Below are 22,828 nucleotides of genomic sequence, written 5' to 3'. Positions count from 1 at the left end.
AAGAGACGTTCTTCTTTTCACTTTAAGAGAGGATGAATTTCGAAAATTTGCATCGAATTGATGCTGAAATTCATAGTCATATTTGCTCATATTTTTACATATATTTAATAAATATGCATATCTTGATTAATTAAATATAATTATTTAATTAAATGGGAAAGGTATTTCTAATTAATTAAATGAAATTATTTAATTAAAAGGAGTACTTACTTCTAATTAATTAAACAAAGTTATTTAATTAAATAGAAAGCAATTCCTAATTAATTAAATGAAGTTATTTATTTAAATAAGAAAAGTGTCTCTAATTAATTAAAAGATTATTTAATTAAATAGAAAAAGTAATTATGAGAGCATATCTCATTTTATTAAATTAAATATCTCAACAAAATCTCTCTTTAGTTCAAAAAGGGAAATTTTCAATTCACTATTGATAAAAAATGAGTTAAATCAGTTAACTCATTTTTTTACTCAAATTAAATCAGTTAACTCTTTATTTTACTCAAATTAAATCTATTAACTCCTTTTAATTTGGGAATCTCCCTTTATGACTGAACTTCAACTTTAATCCTGACCGTTGATTGAATTTGATCTCAACCATTGATGGATTCTAGAAAAGTCTATTTAAGAGAACCTCATCTATTCATTTTAAGAGAGGATGAATTTGGAGAATTTGCACCGAATCACTGCTGGAATTCATACTCACATTTGCTCATATTTTTACATACATTTAATAAATACGCTTATCTTGATTAATTAAATGTAATTATTTAATTAAATGGAAAAATTATTTCTAATTATTTAAATGAAATTATTTAATTAAATGGAGTACTTACTTTTAATTAATTAAATAAATTTATTTAATTAAATAGGAAGCTATTCCTCATTAATTAAATGAAGTTATTTAATTAAATAAGAAAAGTGTCTCTAATTAATTAAAAGATTATTCAATTAAATAGAAAAAGTAATTATGAGAGCATATCTCATTTTATTAAATTAAATATCTCAACAAAATCTCTCTTCAGTTTTAAAAAAGAAATTTTCAGTTCACTATTGTTAAAAAATGAGTTAAATCAGTTAACTCCTTTTTCTACTCAAATTAAATCAGTTAACTCCTTATTTTACTCAAATTAAATCTGTTAACTCCCTTTAATTTGAGAATCTCCCTTTATGACTGAACTTCAACTTTAATCCTGACCGTTGATTGAATTTGATCTCAACCGTTGATAGATTCTAAGAAAGTCTATTTAAGAGACCCTCATTTCTTCATTTTAGGAGAGAATGAATTTGGAAAATTTGCATCCAATTGCTACTGGAATTCATACTCACATTTGTTCATATTTTTACATACATTTAATAAATATGCCTATCTTGATTAATTAAATGTAATTATTTAATTAAATGGGAAAGGTATTTCTAATTAATTAAACAAACTTATTTAATTAAATGGAGTACTTACGTCTAATTAATTAAATAATGTTATTTAATTAAATAAGAAGCCATTCTTAATTAATTAAATGAAGTTATTTAATTAAATAAAAAAAGTGTCTCTAATTAATTAAAAGATTATTCAATTAAATAGAAAAAGTTATTATAAGAGCATATCTCATTTTATTAAATTAAATATCTCAACAAAATCTCTCTTCAGTTCAAAAAGGGAAATTTTTAGTTCACTATTGATAAAAAAATGAGTTAAATCAGTTAACTCCTTTTTCTACTCATGTAATGCCCTGGCAAAGGATCCAAAGAATTTCACTAAGTTTTCCAAATAATTTTTTTTTTAAAACATGAAAGGTAAACCATTTACAATATTCGCGGAAGCAATAGTAACATCCAACTGAAAGCAAACATAATATAACAAATTACATTATTTAAGAATCCCTTAACATTGAATCACATCTAAATTAACTATTCATCTAACATCACATCCTTATGAAATAACTATGATACATCTAATCTTCTTAAAGCATATACAAGTGTCCTTTTTGTAATTACATTTTAGATTGCTCAATCATCCACTGTACATGTTACAAGGTATGAAAAGCTTAAAAAAATAAACATCTATGTGAATAAGTACATCATCATTCAATATTAATCCATGATGCAATAACATAAATGAAACCACATATCATACATGATACATCATCACAAAATACATAAACACCCATCATAAAAGATAACCATATAACACAAACATAAATAACTAAGTGCATGGTTCTTCTCAATCGTAAATAACATCATTAGACCATCGTGGATCCTAGCCATCCCTCCATGCGTAACATTCCAAAGCACCGAAGAGATCATCGATATTATCATAGTAGGAATGTCACTCTTAAGAAAAAAACATCCTACTAATATGCAAAGTAAATCATAGGATACCATCATCTAACATATGCAAATCATCAATATAAAAAATATACCAGTAAAATACGTCCATTGTAAGGTATATCATCAATCATAATGATTCAAAAACAAAATGAAGATAAATACCAACTAAGAATGCTCTAGCCACGGTGTCTCGGATGGATCTCAAATGATAAGAGTGGAAAAACACTACCACCCGACCGTGTGGAACCTAAGTGGTCCACTCCCACCGTGCTAAGGAGATAATGTTAGGTTCTAGACAGGCTATCAAAATCACAAAGTATAAATCTCTATAAGTCCAAGAATCTTAAAAATATACTAACTCAAAGGTTTCAAACACAAAATCGACATCTAATTCTCAGAGGCACAACAATGACATGTAGAAAACCTATTTTGCAAGCGAGAAAGTATCATTGCATTTATCACGTACAAGTTACCCTGGTAGTTAGCTAAACTCCACGGGTCCATACTGATCTCATGCAGCCACTAGTATCCTCTCATATTGACGAGGCATACTACAGAATGCACGATCGCAACCATGCATTCTCACTACTCCCATCCTAGCCTGTACAAGCACTCAAGGCATGGGCAAAAACTAAATCAATTATCTTTTTAGGTTCATTTAATCTCCATTTAGTGTGTAAATGTTATCAGTTATTAACCAAACTTACAATGAGTTACCTTGGTAGCCACTTAGGGCCTACGACCCCCATTGCAAGCTACTTCCCGACACTACAAGTAGATAACCTACCCTAAGCTCATGGAATCATAAATCACCATAGTCCTGTACAAGCAACTGTAAAAAAAATCCAAAAGATAATCCATAATAAAATCATCAAATATGCATAAAAGCATCAAATATCCATAAGAATCATCAAATCTCTAAGATAAGAATCATCAAATCTCCATGAGCATCTGAAAAGCATCCATAGAAAATCATCACCACAACAGTTCTTTATTGGCAACTGAAGGCATCACTGATAATCATAAATATCCATTGGTTCTCAACAACCAAAATATATCTCAAAATAAATCACCATATCCATTGGTTCTCAACAAGCAACCAAAAATATCTCAAAATCATACTGATCAAAGACTCCAAAATGGTTGGGTCAAACATGTCACAACATGACATCATCAAGAAATAAATTAACATTTTAGTCCCATCATGGCGACTAGAAAGTAATCCAAGGATAACTGATCGATGACTAAAAAATGATTAGCTCAAGTGTCTCATACACATATATCTCAGCTTCACACATGAAGACTGATGAACAATAACAGTCAGTCAATACAAATATTTCATAGAGTACATGATCACATAACCATGGTCGGGCTTATAAATATCGAGACCAAATAAGATCAACATGCCAACACATCTCATAACTCCTGAGCCTTTGGTAACAACCTAAGACTGGTCAACACTAGTCAACCCAAAAACTCAAAACAAGAAGCATATAGAATACATGATGCAAACACATGTTTTGGTTTACAAAATTCACATAGTTGAATTAAGTGTAAAGGTTTTCAATTTTTTGTTTGCAAGAATACTTCAACTATATAGGATTTACCATTTGATCTACACGTCAACCCATTTGTTCTCCGATAGCATTATTCTTTCTATTATAATATTCTAAGAATAAATCAAGGGTAAATACTCACTAAACTTTTCATCATTGACCTTTAATTAAATTGTTCTCTATTTTTAACCATAATCCATATTCTAATTGATTATCTCTTCTTTAATGTTACTTCAACTTTTAACATAAATCAAGGATCATTATTCGTTTAGGTTATAAAAAAGCCAGTTACCAATCTTTAAATAAGAAGATTATAACTTTATTAAAATGATCAATTAACATAGGTACACCATCCATGACCTATTAACATTCTAATAATTTTTAATTCAATATTACTATGTCTCACCATTAAAATATCTAAGGGCATTATTCAAGTCGTGAGAGTACGACTTATCAACTTCGATATAAATATTTACAATTTCGTTAAAAAAATTATATCAATTAAATCTCTATTACATAACATAATTATTAATTAAATCCAATTAACTCTAGTTAATTGATTTAATTAATAATTACACACTCCATACCGTCAACCCAATAAATATCAGTTGGCTAATAACTGACTATAATTTGTACGTTAAAAGTCAACTACAATCCAATGCACAAATATTCATTTTAATAATTCAATAATAATAATTTGTTAATATTTAATAACAAGCTATATTGGAAATCTTATTAATAGATCGCATTCATCATGATAATCATTTCTATTGTATTTAATTATATTGACAACTCAATGAACATCAATTGATTAAAATCAATTATAATCCAAATCCAAATATTATTATCTTTTACAAAACTTTAATCATTAAATAATCTCCACTAGATTAACTCTAATCGAATTAATTGATAACTATTTAAACCATTTATACTATTATTTATTAATAGTTTGTTAGACCCAACAAACATTAATAAATAATAAACTCATCAAAACTATCATTAATTGATCTTAAAGAAACCTTACAAACTTCATTGGTTAATATTTAACTAATTTTTAGTACAATTAATGTGTACCATTAATCTATTTAATAATACAAATGTATTAATAATTCAAATCGTTGCTATATTATAACAATGTTATAATGTAGCTATGACTCTTTGTCAATATAATAATTCTTATTTAAATCTAAATCCAATATTAATATCTCAACTAAATACCTCCTATTTTGGTTGATAAATAGGTTAATTATACTTCTTCTACTATTAACTACTCTTAATTAAATTTAATTTAATTAGATTAGATAATAAATCATATAAAACTAATGCATAAAAATAAGATTATATTAAAGAAAGATTGCAATAATATCTTTAATTCATTCCATGCTTTGATATATTATTTTTGTGAAGTTTAAGCATAAAGAACTCTTGGTTATGAGAAATAGAAAAATATCTGTCATTGAATAAAACAGTATCAGTACGACGGCTATATCTTCCTAATGAACCATTTTATTGGGCTGAAATTGAAATATGTTGGAGAGGGCCAAGTTGAGCCAATTTTGACCAGAGCGATCGAATAAATTCAATCACGATAAAAAGTTATGAATGACTAAGTTCGGATCTATCCAAGGGGCAGTGACAGGGCAGTTTGTGATGAATTAAGAATTTTTCTAATATGTAATTTCTCTCTAAATTTACTCATTCATCCATCCAATAGGTTTGTCCATACACATCTTAAAATATAATTTGATAGAAATATTACATCTAACCATTCAAATTTTCAACTTAGAATTTCTAATTTAATTTCAAATCTTGTCTATTTAATTTTATAATATAAATTCGAACCCAAACCCGATTAAGATGTAATTTCTTTCTCATTTGGAACTAGGGTTTTTCTATTATTTTTTTTTCAACCAAATAAAATATCTAGATTCTAATTTCAAATTGTAGATTCAATCACAGAGAGTATTTAGACACATATAACAAGAACGATGAAGACAGGAAGAGAAATAGTGCAAAGAGAGTATGCGAATATCACGAGTGCACCTAAACACTAATGCCAAATTTTTTCATACTTCAGAAGTCCATAGAAAATCCCTTTCTTCTCCATCATTCGCAATTCTTCCAAGATCCAAGCCGACTGAATCCTCCGAGTGACTAGAAGTGCTAGAAGAAGTATAGAAACATGTAAAAATATATGAGCATATGAATCTTCTCCAATGCATGTAATCTTTGAAGCTTCCATTTTAGCTTCAAGATTGTAGCTTCCATTAAGCTTGTAGCTTGCATGAAGCTTGTAGCTTTCATTAAGCTTATCCAAACACACTAGGAGAGCCTCTATTTAAAAGTCTCTAAGATGCATCTAGATTGTCTCTAGAAACAACTAGAAGATAAGCATGACAACCAAGCATGGGTCTTCTTCAACCTTCTAGATGAGTCTTAAGGTTGTAGACACCATGTGCTCAAATAAAATGCTAACTCCTAAGTGTATACAATTAGTGCATACTTAGAATGTAAACTCTTATGTTGTCTATATGACAACTCTTGAGAATTTGCCAACTTCTATGTGAGCAAATATTAAAATAATGCACATTAATTAATTTAATATTTACTTTTACTCTTTCCAATTTAATTTATTTATTTATTAAATCTCATGCACTAACCTTAATATCTCCACTTTTCAATCTTAATATATTTATATTTTAATCACATGAGATTTAGAATCTTTTATTAATTTAAATATATCTTCCACTTTTAAATTTCATTTTTCAAAACTTAATTTGCTAAAATATTTATTAGCTTTAATAATAATATTACTTAGTCATTTATTTAAAAATGAACTCCAATATATATTATTATTAAAATAAATATTGTCACATTCCAAATTTAAACTTATAACTTTTATTTTTTAATTTAATAAGTTTATTTAATTAATTTTCTAATTAATTAAATAAAATAAATATTAAAATACCATATTAATTTTTTATTAAATTAAACTATTAATTAAATCTTTTAATTAGGCTTAATTAATAGAAAATACATCAAAGACTCACAAGGTAAAAATATGAAAACTCATCATAGCCAAAATACATACAAAATCAAACTAAAGGTTAATATCACGAATTACGTCATCTGACGCATTTGGAGGGTATTCAACTCAAATACTTGTCTTAATTTTCTAATTAGAACAAATGGCTTAAAGGGTTGGGATTTGGACTTGAGAATTTATCTCCCCTCACTTATCATTGATTTAATGTGATAGGGTACGCTCATCTTAGCAATTTACAGAAGTCGATATCTGGTACCTGCAACTTGCATAAAAATCATGCATGTACAAGCACAATATACTAAACTAAATAGAGAATGGCAAGAAGTGGTGCATCATGCAGATCTCAACTAGCAGATGACTACGACTCCCTTCCTTAACCACATCAGACACACCATACAAAAGCAAACACGCAAAGCAAACACGCACACCATACATATGCAAGTATGAGGTAAGTATTCATAAGAAAATACATATGATAATAAATCATCTTACTTATTGTCATTAATAACTGGAAGCAATGTAATAATCATCATCAATAATTGCAAACACTAAAAATAATCATCATACATACATGAAATGTAGAGTCTAAGTAATCTCATCACATAATAAACTGAATCCATAGCACAATATCTGATAATCTCAAAACAATGTTGCTAACCATCAACATGAGACTAGCTCTAAAAGAGTTTAGCAATGGTACAAAATGTGAACCAGGGGCAAGCACTACAACTAATATTAAATCAATTAACTCCTTATTTTACTCAAATTAAATTTGTTAACTCCCTTTAATTTGGGAATCTCCATTTATGAATGAACTTCAACTTTAATCCTGACCGTTGATTGAATTTGATCTCAACCGTTGATGGATTCCAGGAGAGTCTATTTAAGAGACCCTCATCTCTTCATTTTAGGAGAGGATGAATTTGGAGAATTTGCATCAAATTGCTGCGAGAATTCATATTCACATTTGCTCATATTTTTACAAACATTTAATAAATATGCCTATCTTGATTAATTATATGTAATTATTTAATTAAATAGGAATAATATTTCTAATTAATTAAAAAAAATTATTTAATTAAATGGAGTACTTACTTCTAATTAATTATACAAAGTTATTTAATTAAATAGGAAGCCATTCCTAATTAATTAAATAAAGTTATTTAATTAAATAAGAAAAGTGTCTCTAATTAGTTAAAAGATTATTTAATTAAATAGAAAAAGTAATTATGAGAGCATATCTCATTTTATTAAATTAAATATCTTAATAAAATCTCTTTTCAGTTCGAAAAGGGAAATTTTCAGTTCACTATTGATAAAAAAATGAGTTAAATGAGTTAACTCTTTTTTCTACTCAAATTAACTCAGTTAACTCCTTATTTTACTCAAATTAAATCTGTTAACTCCCTTTAATTTGGAAATCTTCCTTTATGACTGAACTTCAACTTTAATCTTGACCGTTGATTGAATTTGATGTCAACCATTGATGGATTTCAGGAAAGTCTATTTAAGAGACCCTCATCTCTTCATTTTAGTAGAAGATGAATTTGGACAATTTGCATCGAATCACTGATGGAATTCATACTCACATTTGCTCATATTTTTAAATAAATTTAATAAATATGCCTATTTTGATTAATTAAATATAATTTTTTAATTAAATGAGAAAGGTATTTCTAATTAGTTAAACAAAATTATTTAATTAAATGGCGTACTTACTTCTAATTAATTAAATAAAGTTATTTAATTAAATAGGAAGCCATTCCTAATTAATTAAATGAAGTTATTTAATTAAATAAGAAAAGTGTCTCTAATTAATTAAAAGATTATTTAACAAAATAGAAAAACTAATTATGAGAGCATATCTCATTTCATTAAATTAAATATCTCAACAAAATCTCTCTTCAGTTCAAAAAGAAAAAATTTCAGTTCACTATTGATAAAAAATGAGTTAAATCAGTTAACTCTTTTTTTTACTCAAATTAAATCAGTTAACTCCTTATTTTACTCAAATTAAATCTATTAACTCCTTTTAATTTGGGAATCTCCCTTTATGACTGAAATTCAACTTTAATCCTGACCGTTGATTGAATTTGATCTCAACCGTTGATGGATTCAAGGAAAGTCTATTTAAGAGACCCTCATCTCTTCATTTTAAGAGAGGATGAACTTGGAGAATTTGCATCAAATCGCTACTGGAATTCATACTCACATTTTCTCATATTTTTATGTACATTTAATAAATACGCCTATCTTAATTAATTAAATGTAATTATTTAATTAAATATACTTACTTCTAATTAATTAAAAAAAGTTATTTAATTAAATAGGATGCCATTCCTAATTGATTAAATGAAGTTATTTAATTAAATAAAAAAAGTGTCTCTAATTAATTAAAAGATTATTTAATTAAATAGAAAAAGTAATTATGAGAGCATATCTCATTTTATTAAATTAAATATCTCAACAAAATCTCTCTTCAATTCAAAAAGAGAAATTTTCAATTCACTATTGATAAAAAATAAGTTAAATGAGTTAACTCCTTTTTTTACTCAAATTAAATTAGTTAACTCCTTATTTTACTCAAATTAAATCTGTTAACTCCCTTTAATTTGGGAATCTCCCTTTATGACTGAACTTCAACTTTAATCTTAACCGTTGATTGAATTTGATCTCAACCGTTGATGGATTCCATGAAAGTCTATTTAGGAGACCCTCATCTTTTCATTTTAGGAGAGGATGAATTTGGAGAATTTGCATCGAATCACTGCTGGAATTCATACTCACATTTGCTCATATTTTTACATAAATTTAATAAATATGCATATCTTGATTAATTAAATGTAATTATTTAATTAAATCGAAAAGTTATTTTTAATTAATTAAACAAAATTATTTAATTAAATGGATTACTTACTTCTAATTAATTAAACAAAGTTATTTAATTAAATAGGAAGCCATTCATAATTAATTAAATGAAGTTATTTAATTAAATAAGAAAAGTGTCTCTAATTAATTAAACGATTATTTAATTAAATAGAAAAAGTAATTATGAGAGCACATCTCATTTTATTAAATTAAATATCTCAACAAAATCTCTCTTTAGTTCAAAAAGAGAAATTTTCAATTCACTATTGATAAAAAATGAGCTAAATCAATTAACTCATTTTTGTACTCAAATTAAATAAGTTAACTCCTTATTTTACTCAAATTAAATCTGTTAACTCATTTTAGTTTGAGAATCTCTCTTTATGACTGAACTTCATCTTTAATCCTGATCATTGATTGAATTTGATCTAAACTGTTGATGGATTTTAGGAAAGTCTATTTAAGTGACCCTCATCTCTTCACTTTAAGAGAGGATGAATTTGGATAATTTGCATTAAATCATTGCTAGAATTCATACTCACATTTGCTCATATTTTTAAATACATTTAATAAATATGCCTATCTTGATTAATTAAATCTAATTATTTAATTAAATTGGAATGGTATTTCTAATTAATGAAATGAAATTATTTAATTAAATGGAGTACATACTTCTAATTAATTAAACAAAGTTATTTAATTAAATAAGAAAAGAGTCTCTAATTAATTAAAATATTGTTTAATTAAATAGAAAAAGTAATTATAAGAGCATATCTCATTTTATTAAATTAAATATCTCAAACAAAATCTCTCTTCAGTTCAAAAAGGGAAATTTTCAGTTCACTATTGATAAAAAAAGAGTTAAATCAGTTAACTCACTTTTCTACTCAAATTAAATAAGTTAACTCTTTATTTTACTCAAATTAAATCTGTTAACTCCCTTTAATTTGGGAGTCTCCCTTTATGATTGAACTTCAACTTTAATCCTGACCGTTGATTGAATTTGATCTCAACCATTGATGGATTCCAAGAAAGTTTATTTAAGAGACCCTCATGTCTTCATTTTAGGAGAGGATGAATTTGGAGGATTTGCATCGAATCACTGCTGAAATTCATGCTAACATTTGCTCATATTTTTACATACATTTAATAAACATGCATATCTTGATTAATTAAATGTAATTATTTAATTAAATAGGAAAGGTATTTCTAGTTAATTAAATGAAATTATTTAATTAAATGGAGTACTTACTTCTAATTAATTAAACAAAGTTATTTAATTAAATACGAAGCCATTCCTAATTAATTAAATGAAGTTATTTAATTAAATAAGAAAAGTGTCTCTAATTAGTTAAAAGATTATTTAATTAAATAGAAAAAGTAATTATGAGAGCATATCTCATTCTATTAAATTAAATATCTCAACAAAATCTCTTTTCCATTCAAAAAGGGAAATTTTCAGTTCACTGTTGATGAATAAATGAGTTAAATGAGTTAACTCTTTTTTCTACTCAAATTAAATCAGTTAACTCCTTATTTTACTCAAATTAAATCTGTTAATTCCCTTTAATTTGGAAATCTCCCTTTATGACTGAACATCAACTTTAATCTTGACCGTTGATTGAATTTGATGTTAACCGTTGATGGATTACAAAAAAGTCTATTTAAGAGACCCTCATCTCTTCATTTTAGTAGAGGATCAATTTGGAGAATTTGCATCGAATCGCTGTTGGAATTCATACTCACATTTGCTCATATTTTTACATAAATTTAATAAATACGCTTATTTTGATTAATTAAATGTAATTATTTAATTAAATGGGAAAGGTATTTCTAATTAGTTAAATCAAATGATTTAATTAAATCTAGTACTTACTTCTAATTAATTAAATAAAGTTATTTAATTAAATAGGAAGCCATTCCTAATTGATTAAATGAAGTTATTTAATTAAATAAGAAAAGTGTCTCTAATTAATTAAAACATTATTTAATTAAATAGAAAAAGTAATTATGAGAGCATATCTCATTTTATTAAATTAAATATCTCAACAAAATCTCTCTTCAATTCAAAAAGGGAAATTTTTAGTTCACTATTGATAAAAAATGAGTTAAATGAGTTAACTCCTTTTTCTACTCAAATTAAATCAGTTAACTCTTTATTTTACTCAAATTAAATCTGTTAACTCCCTTTATGACTAAACTTCAACTTTAATCCTGACCGTTGATTGAATTTGATCTCAACCGTTGATGCATTTCAGGAAAGTCTATTTAAGAGACCCTCATCTCTTCATTTTAAGAGAGGATGAATTTGGAGAATTTGCATCAAATCGCTGCTGGAATTCATACTCACATTTTCTCATATTTTTACATACATTTAATAAATATGCCTATCTTGATTAGTTAAATGTAATTATTTAATTAAATGGGAAAGGTATTTTTAATTAATTAAACAAAATTATTTAATTAAATGGAGTACTTACTTCTAATTAATTAAACAAAGTTATTTAATTAAATAGGAAGCCATTCCTAATTAATTAAGTGAAGTTATTTAATTAAATAAGAAAAGTGTCTCTAATTAATTAAAATATTATTTAATTACATAGAAAAAGTAATTATGAGAGCATATTTCATTTTATTAAATTAAATATCTCAACAAAATCTCTCTTCAATTCAAAAAGGGAAATTTTCAGTTCACTATTGATAAAAAATGAGTTAAATGAGTTAACTCCTTTTTTTACTCAAATTAAATCATTTAACTCCTTATTTTACGCAAATTAAATCTGTTAACTCCCTTTAATTTGGAAATCTACTTTGATGACTGAACTTCAACTTTAATCCTGACCGTTGATTGAATTTGATCTCAACCGTTGATGGATTCCATGAAAGTCTATTCAAGAGACCCTCATCTTTTCATTTTAGGAGAGGATGTATTTGGAGAATTTGCATCGAATCGCTGCTGGAATTTATACTCACATTTGCTCATATTTTTACATACATTTAATCAATACACATATCTTGATTAATTAAATGTAATTATTTAAATAAATGGAAAAGGTATTTCTAATTAATTAAACAAAATTATTTAATTAAATGGAGTATTTACTTCTAATTAATTAAACAAAGTTATTTAATTAAATAGGAAGCCATTCCTAATTAATTAAATGAAGTTATTTAATTAAATAAGAAAAGTGTCTCTAATTAATTAAAAGATTATTTAATTAAATAGAAAAAGTAATTATGAGAGCATATCTCATTTTATTAAATTAAATATCTCAAAAAAATCTCTCTTCAGTTCAAAAAGAGAAATTTTCAGTTTACTATTGATAAAAAATGAGTTAAATCAGTTAACTTATTTTTCTACTCAAATTAAATTAGTTAACTCTTTATTTTACTCAAATTAAATCTGTTAACTCCTTTTAGTTTGGGAATCTCCCTTTATGACTGAATGTCAGCTTTAATCGAGATTGTTGATTGAATTTGATCTCAACCGTTGATGGATTTTAGGAAAGTCTATTTAAGAGACCCTCATCTCTTCACTTTAGGAGAGGATGAATTTGGAGAATTTGCATCGAATCGCTGCTGGAATTCATATTCACATTTTCTCATATTTTTACATGCATTTAATAAATACGCCTATCTTGATTAATTAAATATAATTATTTAATTAAATGGGAAAGATATTTCTAATTAATTAAATGAAATTATTTAATTAAATGGATTACTTACTTCTAATTAATTAAAAAAAATTATTTAATTAAATAGAAAGCTATTCCTAATTAATTAAATGAAGTTATTTAATTAAATAAGAAAAGTGTCTCTGATTAATTAAAAGATTATTTAATTAAATAGAAAAAGTAATTATGATAGCATATCTCATTTTATTAAATTAAATATCTCAACAAAATCTCTTTTCAGTTCAAAAAGAGAAATTTTTAGTTCACTATTGATAAAAAATGAGTTAAATGAGTTAACTCCTTTTTCTGCTCAAATTAAATTGGTTAACTCTTTATTTTACTCAAATTAAATCTATTAACTCTCTTTAATTTGGGAATCTCCCTTTATGACTGAACTTCAACTTTAATCCTGTCCGTTGATTGAATTTGATATCAACCTTTGATGGATTCCAGAAAACTCTATTTAAGAGACCCTCATCTCTTCATTTTAGGAGAGGATGAATTTGAAGAATTTGCATCGAATCGCTGCTAGAATTCATACTCACATTTGCTCATATTTTTACATGCATTTAATAAATACACCTATCTTGATTAATTAAATGTAATTATTTAATTAAATGGGAAAGGTATTTCTAATTTTTTTTTTTAAAATGGGGTAAAAACTTTATTGAATATTAGAGAACAACATTACAAAATAGACAAGGGAACGAAGTCCCAAAGAAAGGCAAAAGCAAAAGAACCAACAACATCTATTGTGGCCATTTTCATCCTTATCTTCATCAATTATATTCATTAAATCTATGCGGATCTCCTAGGGAACTGATTCCCACTCCTCAGCTCTCCAACCCTCAACACGCTCTGAAGCCCATTTAGCCAAACATTCAGCTTCCCTATTCCATTCTCTAGGGATATGGACAAATGTTTCCATGTTCATCAAAGAACCAACCCGTAAAATTTGTTGCACCACACTAGCCAACTGCCAGTTCACATTAGCTACTTTTTGCTCAATAAGAAAATTGATCAACACCTGTGAATCAAATTCACAAACAACTCTCTGCCACCCCATAGCATATGCTCTCTCAAGAGTGCCCAAGATAGCCAACCCTTCCACTAGTTTGATAGTTTGTATTCCTTCATATCTCGAAAAGAGAAAGATCCTTGAACCCAAGGAATCCCTACCTATCCCACCAATACCAACTGGCCCTGAGTTGCCTTTGGAGGAACCATCAATATTGATCTTCAAAATACCATAGGAAGGAAATTGCCATTTACCATTCCTATTAATTTTATTTTTCTCCTAACCCCTTCTCTTAGCACAAGACAAGGCCAAGGAAGAGCCCATAATCCCCAATCTTTCCACCAACTTTATGCCCCTTTTCCCCAAAGGGAATTCCACATCGTATCTAGCTCCCACTATCTCTTGAACCATACCTAATGAACTTTGCCAAGTTTGCTGCACCAGTCTTTGTTCTCTTTTAAAAATCCTTCAGTTACATTCTAGCCAAATCTACCACAATAAAGAAATAGGACCCACAAACCAAACCTCCTGTAGAAAAGGTGGCACAGAAGGAGGTCGGCCCATCCCCTACCAAAACTCAATCAATGAAGAAGCATGAACACAAGGCACTATCCAAACATCCCACCAAACATGCCAAAGCTGTAGGACAAAGGAGCAGCGGAAGAACAAATGGGAAGAATCCTCCTTACTAGCCCCACACATAACACAAACAGAAGGCTCGAGAAAACCTCTCTTCTGAATGTTATCCCAAGTCAAGCATTTATTCCAAGCCAACATCCAAGCAAAACAATTACATTTTGGCTAGGAAAGCTTGTTCCATACCTTCTTCCACCACTGAATTTTAGGCCCAACCAACTTCTGAGATAATAACCTATCATAGCCAGATGTAACAGTATAGATCCCTTTGGGATTAGGGGACTAGGCAAGCACATCATCCTCTATGAGAGAGTAGCATCTTCTACTGGAAAGGATGTTCTACAACATAGCACATTCCTCCTACAAGCCTACAACTAGCCACTCCTCTGGGGACTTCCAACTAGCCACCACCAGTTGACCATAGGGGACAGAAGATTTAAAATCTCTCACCCGTGACCAACCAGCCTCCAGGAATCTCTGACAAAGACCCGCTAAGTTGGGAAATTGAGAGACAATGGGAGGAAAGCCATCCCAAAAATCAAACCAAAATTGGGCCTCTGACCCCCTCTTGCAGATCCAGAATAATCCATCCTTAATAAGCATGGCCCCTTTCTTAAGGGTATCCCATATCACTGATCCCTTACCAACAAGGGGTTACCTAGAGATTTCAAGTTGAGGAATCCCAGGGAGATACTTCTGGGAGAGAATTTTGGACCATCTTTCATCCTGCTCATTACACCACCTCCAGTAAAGTTTAGCAGCCAAGGCCTCCCCAGTCACAGTTGATTGCCTCAAACCTAACTCACCATAATGTTTCAGGCTACAAACCACTTCCCAACTAACCAAGCTCCATTTAGAAGACTCTAAGCAACCCACCCATAAAAATTGTCTCACCACATAATCAAGGTCTTTTAGGAATTGAATAGGGGCAACCTGAAGCATGCATCTATAAATGGGTAAAGCCTGCACAACTGACTTAATCAACTGGACCTGACTAGCAAAGGATAGCCAACGATGAGTCCAGTGATTAACTTTAGCCTGAAACTTATCCAAAATTATCTACCAAGACTCCTTAGGAAGTCTCCTCACTGAGATGGGAATACCAAGGTAAGTCAAAGGGAGGTTGCTGATCTGAAATCTTAACGTGCGAGCAATCCTTTGTTGAATGCGGCCTGGAGTATTAAAGAAGAAAATGGAAGATTTTCCTTCATTAATTTGCTGCCCAGAAGCAACCAAATAAACATCCAAGACCCTTTTCAGATTAAAGGCCTCTCGCATAGTAGCCATCCCTATCAAAGCAATAACATCTACAAATTGTAGATGAGTCTGCGTAGGTAAGGTGCCACCCCATTTCCAACCTTGAATGAAGCCTTCCTCCACATTCTGCTTAATCCACCTCCCCAAGCCTTCTGCTAAAAGAATGAATAGATAAGGGGAAAGAGGATCTCCCTGATGAAGCCCTCTAGAAGCTTCAAAAGGCTCAGAATGACTTCCATTAATAAGCACCGAAAAGGACACTGAAGTTACACAGCTCCAAACCCATTGAATCCATTGCTCCGCAAAACCAAAAGCACTCAAAATCCGATGAAGGAAGGACCACCTCACCCTATCATAAGCCTTAGCCATGTCAAGCTTGATAAACATCACTTTTTCATTTGAATTAGCCATAGAATGGATAACCTCAGTTGCAATAACAATTTCGTCCAAAATTTTCCTGCCTGCAACAAAACCACCTTGCTCTTCAGAGATCAGTTCCACAAGCCCCTTCTTTAACCTGTCTGCAATAATTTTGGCAATAATTTTATAGATAACATTGCATAAAGAGATGGGCCAAAATTGTCTTAACTTATTAGCCCCCTCATTCTTGGGAATAAGGGTAAGGAAGGTAGCATTCAGAGCCCTTAACATCTGCCTATTGTGTTGAGACTCCTAAACCACTGCAAGAAGATCAAGCTTGATTATACCCAAGAATTCTTAGAAAAACTCTATTGGGAAACCATCTGGCCCTGGCACTTTCCCTTTCTTCATATTAAACACAAACCCTTTAAGCTCATCCAGCGAGATATCTTTCATGAGCTGCTGATTCAAATCTCCAGATACAAGAGATGGAATACAAGAAAGAATCTGCACTTCCTCAGGAGATCCCCCCTGTGAGTATTCACAAAAGAGGGATTCAAAGTACTGCACTGCCTCCCTAGACATATCTAGAAAGGAAGAAAGACAATCTCCCCTATCATTCACCAATCTAGAAATAGAGTTACCACGGCACCTGGCTTTCACAGAGTTAAAGAAGAAAGTTGTATTTTTGTCCCCCTCCTAAAGCCATTCAATATGCGCCTTCTATTTCCAATACAATTCCTCTCATAGCTCCCACTCTTCCAATAGTTTGTTAGCCTGAGCCTCCTCTTGAAGCAATTCAGCAGTTACCCCTTCCTCCCTTATCCTTCGCATGACACCATCCAACTCTGCCTGAGCCAAAGCCTTTTCAAGGAAGATGTTCCCAAAATGCAAACAATTCCACTGTTTGAGCTTGAATTTAACATATTGAAGTAATTTAGCAAAGACATACATTGAGGTGCCATAAACTGGTCTACCTTTCTTCCACCACTTAGAAACCAAGTCATACAAAGTTGAGTCCTGTAACCACATAATTTGGAACCTAAAAGAAGGTTTTCGAAGCATCTGAGCTGATTTCATACATAATTTAATAGGCCAATGGTCTGAACCTCTCCAGTCCAAAATTTTAGAGTAAGAAGTCCACATTCCTCCAACCTAGTAACAAGAGACTAAAAACCGATCTAACCTTTCTGCAACACAAAACTCTCCCACCTGATAGTTGTTCTAGGTAAACTGACCATTGTTGGGTTTGACATCCATGAGGTTTAGGGCATTGATATTATCTCAAAGCAACGGTGCAAAAGGATCCAACCTCCCATTTCCTCCGCGCTTCTCAGCTAAATCACAAATAGCATTGAAATCTCCAGCGAAAATCCAAGGATGAAAGGGCAGCATGCTACGGATCAACCTGATGTGAGACCACAAAACTAGTTCACCTTATAGAGTAGTAGGAGCATAAATATTGGAAAATAATATGACAACCCCTGACTCTAGGCAGGTAGCAATCATAGACAAAGAGGCTTTAGAGGAAATCCACCAAAGAGGCTGAATTTTTCAAGGATTCCATAAACATACCAACCCTCCAGAAGCTCCAAGAGCTCCAATGCACTGGCACTCCCCACTTCTCCACAACCTAGGCATCACACCTTGCATACTCTCAATAGATAATTTAGTTACCTATAAAAATACAACATCAGGACCTTGCCACTGCTCAAGCTACATTCCATGATATAACAATCATTTCAAGGGGCCTGAAAAGATAGAATCCAGAGGTTTAATTGCCCTTGACTCGACCAAATTTCCCCCAGTCAACTTAATCTTTTCCATATCCTTTTTCCTGCTAGGTTTAACAAATTTCTCTGCCCCACCCTTCTTGATATCTTTCTGCAAAATGCCCAATTTGGGAGGAGGCTTAAGCTTTGCTGCCAATGCTGATCCACTGATCTGTCCAATAGATGGGGCATCGACTCCAACTATAGAACCAAAGGCCAAGGGTTCCTGCACTTCAGAAATCCCCTTTTGTTGATCTGCTACCAGTTGCTAACAATCCTCCCCCAATAGATCCATAGAGGAATCAAGAATAGGATCCTCTTGGGTTAAGCCCACCTGCCCTTGATCCAAATTGACCAAACTTGGATTGACTTCCTATTGGCTGAGCTCATCCAAAATCTCAAATCGATTGAATGTATTGTCCTCTTGCCTTTCCTTAAATGACCTCTTTTGACCTCTGTTCCTATTGCGAGCCCTAACCGGAGCAAATCCATCAGAAGTACCTACCTCATCATGAGAAATACGCTTCCCTTTATCTGTCTCTGGAGGGTTGCTCATAGGCTGTAAGGGCTAGGATTCTCGAGGCATGTTTCTTGGGCATCGCCTTTGCAAATGACCATATTCTCGACACAACCAACAGTGAAAAGGAAGAGTTTCATAGTCTAAATGCTGCACCCAAGAATAAGAACCCGCACAAATCTCTATTGCATCTCGTAAAGGCCTACTTAGGTCAATTTAAACATAAATGTGTATAAAAATCATTACCTTTTTACCCGAGGTCTGGGATGACGTCCCGACAGGTTTTCCAAGCATCGAGGCCAAAAGGTGTAACACATCTTCTCGACAGAATTCCACCAAAAATCTCGACAAGAGAACCCACACTAGAAACCGATTTGGAAGCTCCTCTGCAGGATTGAAACCAGCATGCCATGGCTTAATGAATAACCTGACCTTATTGTGAAAATAAGGGCCTCCCTCAAATACCCGGTTGTGATCTGTTGTGCAATTAAAAGTTACCATGAAATAGCTATTTGCCAAAAAATTTATCTCCATTTCCCCTTTTGGTTCCCAAGTCCTCCGTGCCCAAACCTCCAAAAATTTAAAAGAGACTCTCATCCCCAAAAACTTACAGTATAAGGAGTGTTGTGAATAATACTCCACATCTTTAGCAATCATTTCAGTTGGAATAACTAGCTTCAGCCTCTTTGCACACCTCTCGAGGCATCCATTAGTCTTTGCAATCCTTAAGGCATTCGATATCCCAAAATCACAAGGACTAGATTTCGAGACAAATAGATTGTTGTCAAAGGTCTTCATCCCCTGACTTAAAACCTTAGGGCCTACAACTGCCCAAAAATCTATTTGGGAACTACTTCCAACCATCGCACCCTTGGCATCCGCCATTCATATAAACAAAGAATGCAGAAAGGGCCTTTACCCACCCTAAATTCCCCCACACCAGTAGTTCGCCTGAACCAGGAAAAGGGGGCAGACCAAAGCCTCGACCCAGCACACCACGCCTCGAACTAACTAATCTGTAGCATGAAGAAGACAAAACTCTCCACACACAACACTCCACCTCCACCAATTTGAATGCTTGACTGCCGAAAGTCTGGCCCAATCCATAACTCGACAGCAGAGTCACGCACTCCACACCTTGCAACCACAAAAACCCAGCCTTCCCAGCACAGAAAGAAAATGTACAGAGCTAGGGCACGGGTGCCCTAGCTCAAATAGCGTCTCAAAAACCCGTCGCCAACCATCGCTCCTCTCAAAATTTTTACCATTGGATGCTTATTTTTCCATCAAATATTCATCTTCAATCAAATGTTCAAAAGGTATTTCTAATTAATTAAATGAAATTATTTAATTAAATGGAGTACTTACTTCTAATTAATTAAACAAAGTTATTTAATTAAATAGGAAGCCATTCCTAATTAATTAAATGAAGCTATTTAATTAAATAAGAAAAGTGTTTCTAATTAATTAAAAGATTATTTAATTAAATAGAAAAAGTAATTATGAGAGCATATATCATTTTATTAGATTAAATATCTCAACAAAACCTCTCTTCAGTTCAAAAAGAGAAATTTTCAGTTCACTATTGATAAAAAATGAGTTAAATCAGTTAACTCCTTTTTCTACTCAAATTAAATTAGTTAACTCCTTATTTTACTCAAATTAAATCTGTTAACTCCCTTTAATTTGGGAATCTCCCTTTATGACTGAACTTCAACTTTAATCCTGACCGTTGATTGAATTTGATCTCAACCCTTGATGGATTTCAGAAAAGTCTATTTAAGAGACCCTCATCTCTTCATTTTAGGAGAGGATGAATTTGGAGAATTTGCATCGAATCGCTGCTAGAATTCATACTCACATTCGCTCATATTTTAACATACATTTAATAAATATGCCTATCTTGATTAATTAAATGTAATTATTTAATTAAATGGAAAAGGTATTTCTAATTAATTAAATGAAATTATTTAATTAAATGGAGTACTTCTAATTAATTAAACAAAGTTATTTAATTAAATAGGAAACCATTCCTAATTAATTAAATAAAGTTATTTAATTAAATAAGAAAAGTGTCCCTAATTAATTAAAAGATTATTTGATTAAATAGAAAAAGTAATTATGAGAGCATATCTCATTTTATAAAATTAAATATCTCAACTAAATCTCTCTTCAGTTCAAAAAAGGAAAATTTCAGTTCACTATTGATAAAAAATGAGTTAAATGAGTTAACTCTTTTTTCTACTCAAATAAAATTAGTTAACTCCTTATTTTACTCAAATTAAATCTTTTAACTCCCTTTAATTTGGGAGTCTCCCTTTATGACTGAACTTCAACTTTAATCCTGACCATTGATTGAATTTGATCTCAACCGTTGATGGATTCTAGGAAAGTCTATTTAAGAGACCCTTATCTCTTCATTTTAGGAGAGGATGAATTTGGGGAATTTGTATTGAATCGCTACTGGAATTCATACTCACATTTGCTCATATTTTTACGTACATTTAATAAATACGATTATCTTGATTAATTAAATATAATTATTTAATTAAATGGAGTACTTATTTCTAATTAATTAAACAAAGTTATTTAATTAAATAGGAAGCCATTTCTAATTAATTAAATGAGGTTATTTAATTAAATAAGAAAAGTGTCTCTACTTAATTAAAAGATTATTTAATTAAATAGAAAAAGTAATTATGAGAGCATATCTCATTTTATTAAATTAAATATCTCAACAAAATCTTTCTTCAATTCAAAAAGGGAAATTTTCAATTCACTATCGATAAAAAATGAGTTAAATTAGTTAACTCCTTTTTCTACTCAAATTAAATCAGTTAACTCCTTATTTTACTCAAATTAAATCTGTTAACTCCCTTTAATTTGGGAATCTCCCTTTATGACTGAACTTCAACTTTAATCCTGATCGTTGATTGAATTTGATCTCAATCGTTGATGGATTCTAGGAAAGTCTATTTAAGAGACCCTCATCTCTTCATTTTAGGAGAGGATGAATTTGGAGAATTTGCATCGAATCGCTGCTGGAATTCATACTCACATTTGCTCATATTTTTACATACATTTAATAAATACGCCTATCTTGATTAATTAAATTTAATTATTTAATTAAATGGGAAAGGTATTTCTAATTAATTAAATAAAATTATTTAATTAAATGGAGTACTTCTAATTAATTAAATAAAGATATTTAATTAAATAGGAAGCCATTCCTAATTAAATAAAAAATGTGTTTCTAATTAATTAAAAGATTATTTAATTAAATAGAAAAAGTAATTATGAGAGCATATCTCATTTTATTAAATTAAATATCTCAACAAAATCTCTCTTCAGTTCAAAAAGAGAAATTTTCAGTTCACTATTGATAAAAAATGAGTTAAATCAGTTAACTGCTTTTTTTACTCAAATTAAATGAGTTAACTCCTTATTTTACTCAAATTAAATCTGTTAACTCCTTTTAATTTGGGAATTTTTCTTTATGACTGAACTTTAACTTTAATCTTGACCATTGATTGAATTTGATCTCAACTGTTGATGGATTTCAAGAAAGCCTATTTAAGAGACTCTCATCTCTTCATTTTAAGAAAGGATGAATTTGGAGAATTTGCATCGAATCACTGCTGGAATTCATACTTACATTTGCTCATATTTTTACATACATTTAATAAATACACCTATCTTGATTAATTAAATGTAATTATTTAATTAAATAAAAAAGTTATTTCTAATTAATTAGACGAAATTATTTAATTGTAGTGCCTGCCCCTTGTTCGCATTTTTG

Source organism: Cupressus sempervirens, chromosome 1, assembly GCF_028749045.1.
Source record: "Cupressus sempervirens isolate cs-2001-9-10 chromosome 1, ASM2874904v1, whole genome shotgun sequence".
NCBI lineage: Eukaryota > Viridiplantae > Streptophyta > Pinopsida > Cupressales > Cupressaceae > Cupressus > Cupressus sempervirens.
This window is presented reverse-complemented; position numbering follows the sequence as displayed.